General features: G+C 36.2%; 1 non-coding gene across 1 annotated transcript; it reads right to left on the minus strand.

Moving 5' to 3' along the window:
* Positions 1-4,861: 4,861 nt before the first annotated feature.
* Positions 4,862-4,992, minus strand: LOC122454080. Its single transcript, XR_006273299.1, has one exon. It is a non-coding gene; the product is annotated as a small nucleolar RNA SNORA42/SNORA80 family (small nucleolar RNA).
* Between the last annotated feature and the right edge of the window lie 1,011 nt (positions 4,993-6,003).

The following is a 6,003-nucleotide window of genomic DNA, read 5'->3' on the forward strand; positions in this document are numbered from 1 at the left end:
TTAACCAAGAAATATCAGAGACACCAAGAGCATAAACTTGCTAGTTGCAAGACTAAACAGCAGGGATGGAGGGGAATGGCTACATAACTTGTAGGGACTATGCAAAATAACAATACAAGGTCCTTATGTATATTAAGAATTTCAAGATGGTGACAGAAGAGTATGAACCAAGAATGGACCCTTTTGGGTACAGGGACCTCTGCAGTAAACACAGATAAAGGGGGCCTTGGAGAGAAGGGGTCAATGTCAACAGATCTATGTCAAGGTATCCTTTCAGCCTTTAAAAAACTGACAACACACTGTAGAAACAATATTATTTGTATTATTGTTATACTTGTGATTATTTCCTCCTTTCACTTTACTAAAGTTTTTGTGTCTTGTGATAAAGAAATGCATGCCTGTGAATTATCCCATGGAACCAGATAGAATTAGTTTGGGCAAACTAATTCCCAGGGACAGATTAGTTGAGTGCGTGGCACAAAATAGTGACCTCATGATATATTTTATTTTTTTTTAGATGAAATAGTCATTTTATAATCATAGACTAGCCTAATTTAATCCATAGGCCAATTAGTAATGTATCGGGTATTTCATTATTCAAATTCAAGAAGACTACTTGGTACATTGATAGTTACATTAGATTGTATTACTAACATATACATGACTTTCAGTGAATCAATCAAATTAAGTTTAAACTGAAGAATTCATAGTATGTGTGTGACTGTAAGTGAATAAAACTATTAGATTTGAAAAATAATGGATGTTTCCCCATTTGTAAGTTAAAGGTCTCTAAAGGTCCTTTGTTACTAACATGATATCACGTGTGTGTGTGTGCATGCACACATGTGTGTGCATGTGTGCCTATGTTTTAAAGAATTTCACTCAGGATGGAAAGAAAGATCAAGCAGGAAACCTGAACCTCTTACAGTTACTATTTGTTAACCAAATGAAAGAGAAAAAGCCAATGATTGTTGAGGAACAGAAAAAGTCTAATTTATTCTTTTTTAATTCTAAGATGATTAAACCATGTTTGGCAGCTAGATATTTCTACATTTCCAAAATGAATAAAGGTCTTCTCTGGGGTTAATTACAAAGAAATGAAAGTGGTATCTGTTCAGATCACATCACAGTTGTCATCTCTCCAACCATAATGCATTCCAAGTTAGAGGGGACAAAACACTGCAGAATCATTATAGAGGCCAGAACCTTTCCAGATTCCACTTTCTGTGCCTAAGAAATGAACAGTGTAGGCAATTTATCAGTGAGCTTTAGGATTTAATATAAGCCCATAACTTTTTTCTTTAGAAAAACATTGAAGAACCCTCTGTGCTTGAATTACTATTGTTGGTCAATCACAAACCATTTCTGACTCTGACCCCATGAACCTCAGCACACCGGGCTTCCCTGTCCTTCACCATCTCCCTGAGTTTGCCCGAACTAAAGTCCATTGAGTCGGTGACACGCATCCAACCATCTCATCCTCTCTTGCTCCTTCTCCTCTTGCCCTCATTCTTTCCCAGCATCAGGGTCTTTTCCAATGAGTAGGCTCCTCACATCCGGTGGTCAAGGCTTGAATATCTAAAGCTATACATCCCAACCCCAGCTGGATATGACATTTACATGGGAGGTTTTCGCAGTGACAGATGTGCAGATCTCACCTCAAGAGAGTTTGAATAACTAGTATCGATTTGGACACACATGCTGAAGTTATCATTTAGATTCCTCAAATACCAGGTCTGGATATGTTTAGCTTGTACTGTCCATTAATGAGATAGAGAGGGGAAGAAGAAATTGTGTTTTGAAAGAGACAGGTCAAGGCAATCCAAATTCCTAGACTTTGGCATCCCTTCCCTGCATCTGAGCTTCCCAGGGCGCACTAGTGGTAAAGAGCCTGTCTGCCAATGCAGGAGACACTGGAGATGCAGGAAGATCCCCTGGAGGAGGGCAGGGCAACCCACTCTGATATATTACATCAGGGAGCTTTAAGAAAAGGCAATCGGGGCCTGTTGGATTGTCTTTCTATGGCAGTGATGAAATTCTAGAAAGGCTGGGTGATGGGTTCTGGAGGTAAAGTCACCAAGTGCATACTTATGGGTGTCTTGGTGAAGGTACCTCCAGTGAACCTCTGAACATCACTGAGAGAGTTCTCTGAAAGTTTCTGGAGCTATTATTAAGATAGATAATGGTGAGTCCAAACTTTGTACAGTGACTCACTCTGAATTAATATATATTTGTAAAATTAATAAAAGGACCAAGCAGACAGCTTCTGCCCTCTGTGTATATTTCTGATCCTTTTGAGGAGAAAAGTTATAAAAATTGGATCTTATAATCACAAGATCCACAGAATAACACAATTTTGTCAGCAAAGTCCAAAACCACTACAGTAAACAGCCAGATGTGACTTAGAACAACAAAGATTTTATTACCACATGATCATGGTTAATTTAAATTTCAACCCTCCTGCTAAGACCTGTGGAAATCTTGGCATGTCATTTTGATTTTTCTGAGGCTCAATTCTCTCATCTGTAAAATGGGAATATAAAAATTCCCTAACATGTGGGGTTATTTAGAGGCTTCATTAAGTTAAAATAAGAATAGTGTTTAGTATATAGTGAGTATTCATACATGTCAGTGATAATAATTGCTTTCATGTATTGTAACTCTGATAGCTTAAAAAAGATGGAGAACATTACCAGTAATTTAGCACTTACTATGCTAAATAGCTTATAATTCAGAGCCACTGGGACAAACGTGCTCTTAGGAGCGGTGAACGCAATGACTTACCACCAGGCGTATTTCCATCTGTTGCTGTTGATTAAACATGCCTTTAGAATTAAAGTTGTCACAGGTTAATTAGAAAGCTGGCGATGGCTAATTCATGTGCCTTGGAAATATACTCCCAGAGTAGCAGGTAAACAGTGTTGGCAATTATAGCTTCTCATTAATTCCGTAGAAAAGGATAATATTACTTTGAATTATGTGGTGAGTAGTCTCCTTTTCCAGAAAAAAAAGAAGAAAAAATTGTGTAGGGATTGGAAAACTTCCAATCTGCTACCAGATGTGAAGTTTAAGTATCAAGGAGAATCTTAGAATTTGTAGCAGGGCGATTTTCCTTGGCAAGCCCGACCCATGCTGAGGGTGGCTGAATAACCCAAATGCTACTTGGAGAACAGAAAAGCCCAGTTAGTTCCAAGTTCTAAACAAATGATTCCCCAGAGGTTCAGATAAATGGAGAAATCTTTTGCATCTCCACGTTCACTGTGCCATCCTGAATATCCCTGGGCTAGTGCTGAGAGCCAACACCAATTACAAAATTTCCAGGACTTCACAGGGTATTCAGACCAGCTGTTCAGAGTGTGTCTCATTGTCTGAGTGATTAATACACTAGACCGGACTGGAAGAGACAAGAAAATCATGGAAAATTCTTTCCTTACTTATTTGCTCTTAGGTGTGCTTCTCATGGTTATTTTACCTCTGGGAGCACTCTTATTTCTTTGACCAACAGGACACTTATAATAAATATTGCATGTTTCCTCCCATGTTTACAACAGCAAATGTTATAATCTTCAAAGCTTACAGATGCTTTTTAAGTTCCCCTTTTATATATGATTCATTATTGAATAAAGAAAATATCCCTTGATTCTCTAGAGGACATTTATTTATTCTGAACATAAATACATGAATTAATAAACTCAACAGCGAGACCTATATATTAAAAATGAATTAAAATAGATCTACTCATTGCTTCTTTTATTTTTACAAATAATTTGTAGCAAAATTATGCCTGTATTTAATGTAGCCATTAGTGCACTTGTTTTTTAAATCAATACATCATTGATTAAAAGAAGAATGAGAAGTAGCATTTACTGAGTACTTTCTATCATCCAATCTCTTAAGTTATTCAACTTAATATTCATCTTCAAGGTGGGTATTTAAATTTCTATTTTAAAGAAAAGGAAAGGTGAAGAAGCTGATTTGCCCACAGTTGAAAAACAAGGTTAGCTCCAAAGTGAGAAAAAATTTCCTGTACATCTTGTTACTTCTAATCTTTATCATTTAAATATGTCAGCAAACAAAATAGAATGAGGTAGAACTGTGAAGTTTGGTGTGATATAAGCTAAGCAGTGGATTCCAAACTTGGTTAATGAACAAACTCAGAATTTAAAAAAAAAAAAAAAAAATTTTCTTTTGGTTGATTTTGTAAGTATCAAACTTTTTATTAGGGATTCTTATATTCGTTGAAACTAATATTTTTCTTGGTCTAGACAACATAGGATGTCAAGGTCAAAAACAGTAAGATCATTTCAAAACAGTATGCTAAAATTAAAGAATCATTCAAGTAAGAAATCAGTCTGAACTTAATACTTTCTCCATAAAATTAGGATAGTAATACTCGGATTTCCAATATAATCTAATAAGTGGCCAGTTCACCGCTGTTGTTCAGTCACCCTGTCATGTCTGACTCTTTTCAGCCCCATGCACTGCAGCACGCCGGGCCTCCCTGTCCCTCAGGCCCAGTTCAATGTGATTTATATAAACCTTCAAATTTGGCCTTAGAGGAAATAGCCCATAAAATTAAGTTTCTAATATACTGGTACTGGCTATGTCCTCTCCTAAACTGCTTGTTAAAATCTTCCCACAATCTGCATCTTATTGAAATTACATCTTCTATGGCTTTAACTTTTAATTTTTGTTTAAAATAATTTTGCCTTGCTTCTTGTCACTGAAGTTTGATAAGGATGCCCGGGCTCTCACCTTGATGGCAACTCAGTCTTTAGCACTCAGCCTCAAGCAACTCAGTGTAAATATGTGATTGGTCTGACCTGGCTCGTACTTTTTTCTTTTATTTTTCTTTTTTTTCCTCTGTCAAACCACTCTAGTGTATGCAGCCTATGGGCAGAGGCCAGGCAATGGTTCAGGGCTGGTTTGCTCTGGCATGGGACTCTATGACAGGCCCAGGGGGACAGGCCTGCCATAAATCTAAACCAATGCATTGACCTGGCTTCTTTAACCCTGTATTTCACTATCATTCCCTAGAGGGGCCATTCTCATTAATGATTTTACTTGTGATGCATGGACCAAACAGATTAAATCAGATCCCGTAAAAGAACTTTGGGAAAATAACAAGTGAAATATAATCCTAAATGGAGGCTACAGTCCATGGGGTCGCAAAGACTCGGACACAATAGAGCAAGCATGCGTGCACATATAGCATTGTATTAAAAGCATTTTGGTTGATTACTTAGTGAAAATTAGTATCTTCAGACTACAGGAAACTATACAGGATAAACTACTTGTTTTCTTCTCCAAATATATTACTTGGGGAAATGCAGGATGAAAGCAGAATTTAAGGGTTAAAAGATATTTTTTTTTCAATTATTTTTATTAGTTGGAGGCTAATTACTTCGCAACATTGCAGTGGGTTTTGTCATACATTGATATGAATTTTTAAAAGACTGAAAACATCTGGCAAAACTAATGAGAGATGTTAGATATAAAATAGATATTGTTAATGTTGTTTTACCCTTAAATATTGAATGTATATAAAGCTTTATTTATACACTATAGATGCTTCTTTTAAAACATAACATGTTTAAAAACGTGAGAAGAATTCTATCCTGATCAGGTTTGGCTAATGAAATCATATGAGAGGATATATGGGAAAAGCTAATATTAATAGTATTCAAGAATACTGTGATTTAGGTAGAATAATTAGACTCTATTATCCCATAACCTCCACTTTCAAAAAGCTTTTAATGATTAACTCTCTTCATTGTCTGTCTGGAAAGAAAACACACACGTAATTAACCTTATCAATTCTCCAGTGCAGGACTCACATCTGCTGTATCTTTTGATTTGAATAGACAGATATATTTGGTCAATTAAATTATCTGGTCAATTAAATCAGACGTTTTCTTGGCAAGAGTTTTAGAATGATATAACCCAGGTAGTGAAGGACCCTTGGAGATCATAACTAAATTTTCTTAATTCAATTTTTTTCTC

This window comes from Cervus canadensis, chromosome 15 (assembly GCF_019320065.1).
Source record: "Cervus canadensis isolate Bull #8, Minnesota chromosome 15, ASM1932006v1, whole genome shotgun sequence".
Taxonomy (NCBI): domain Eukaryota; kingdom Metazoa; phylum Chordata; class Mammalia; order Artiodactyla; family Cervidae; genus Cervus; species Cervus canadensis.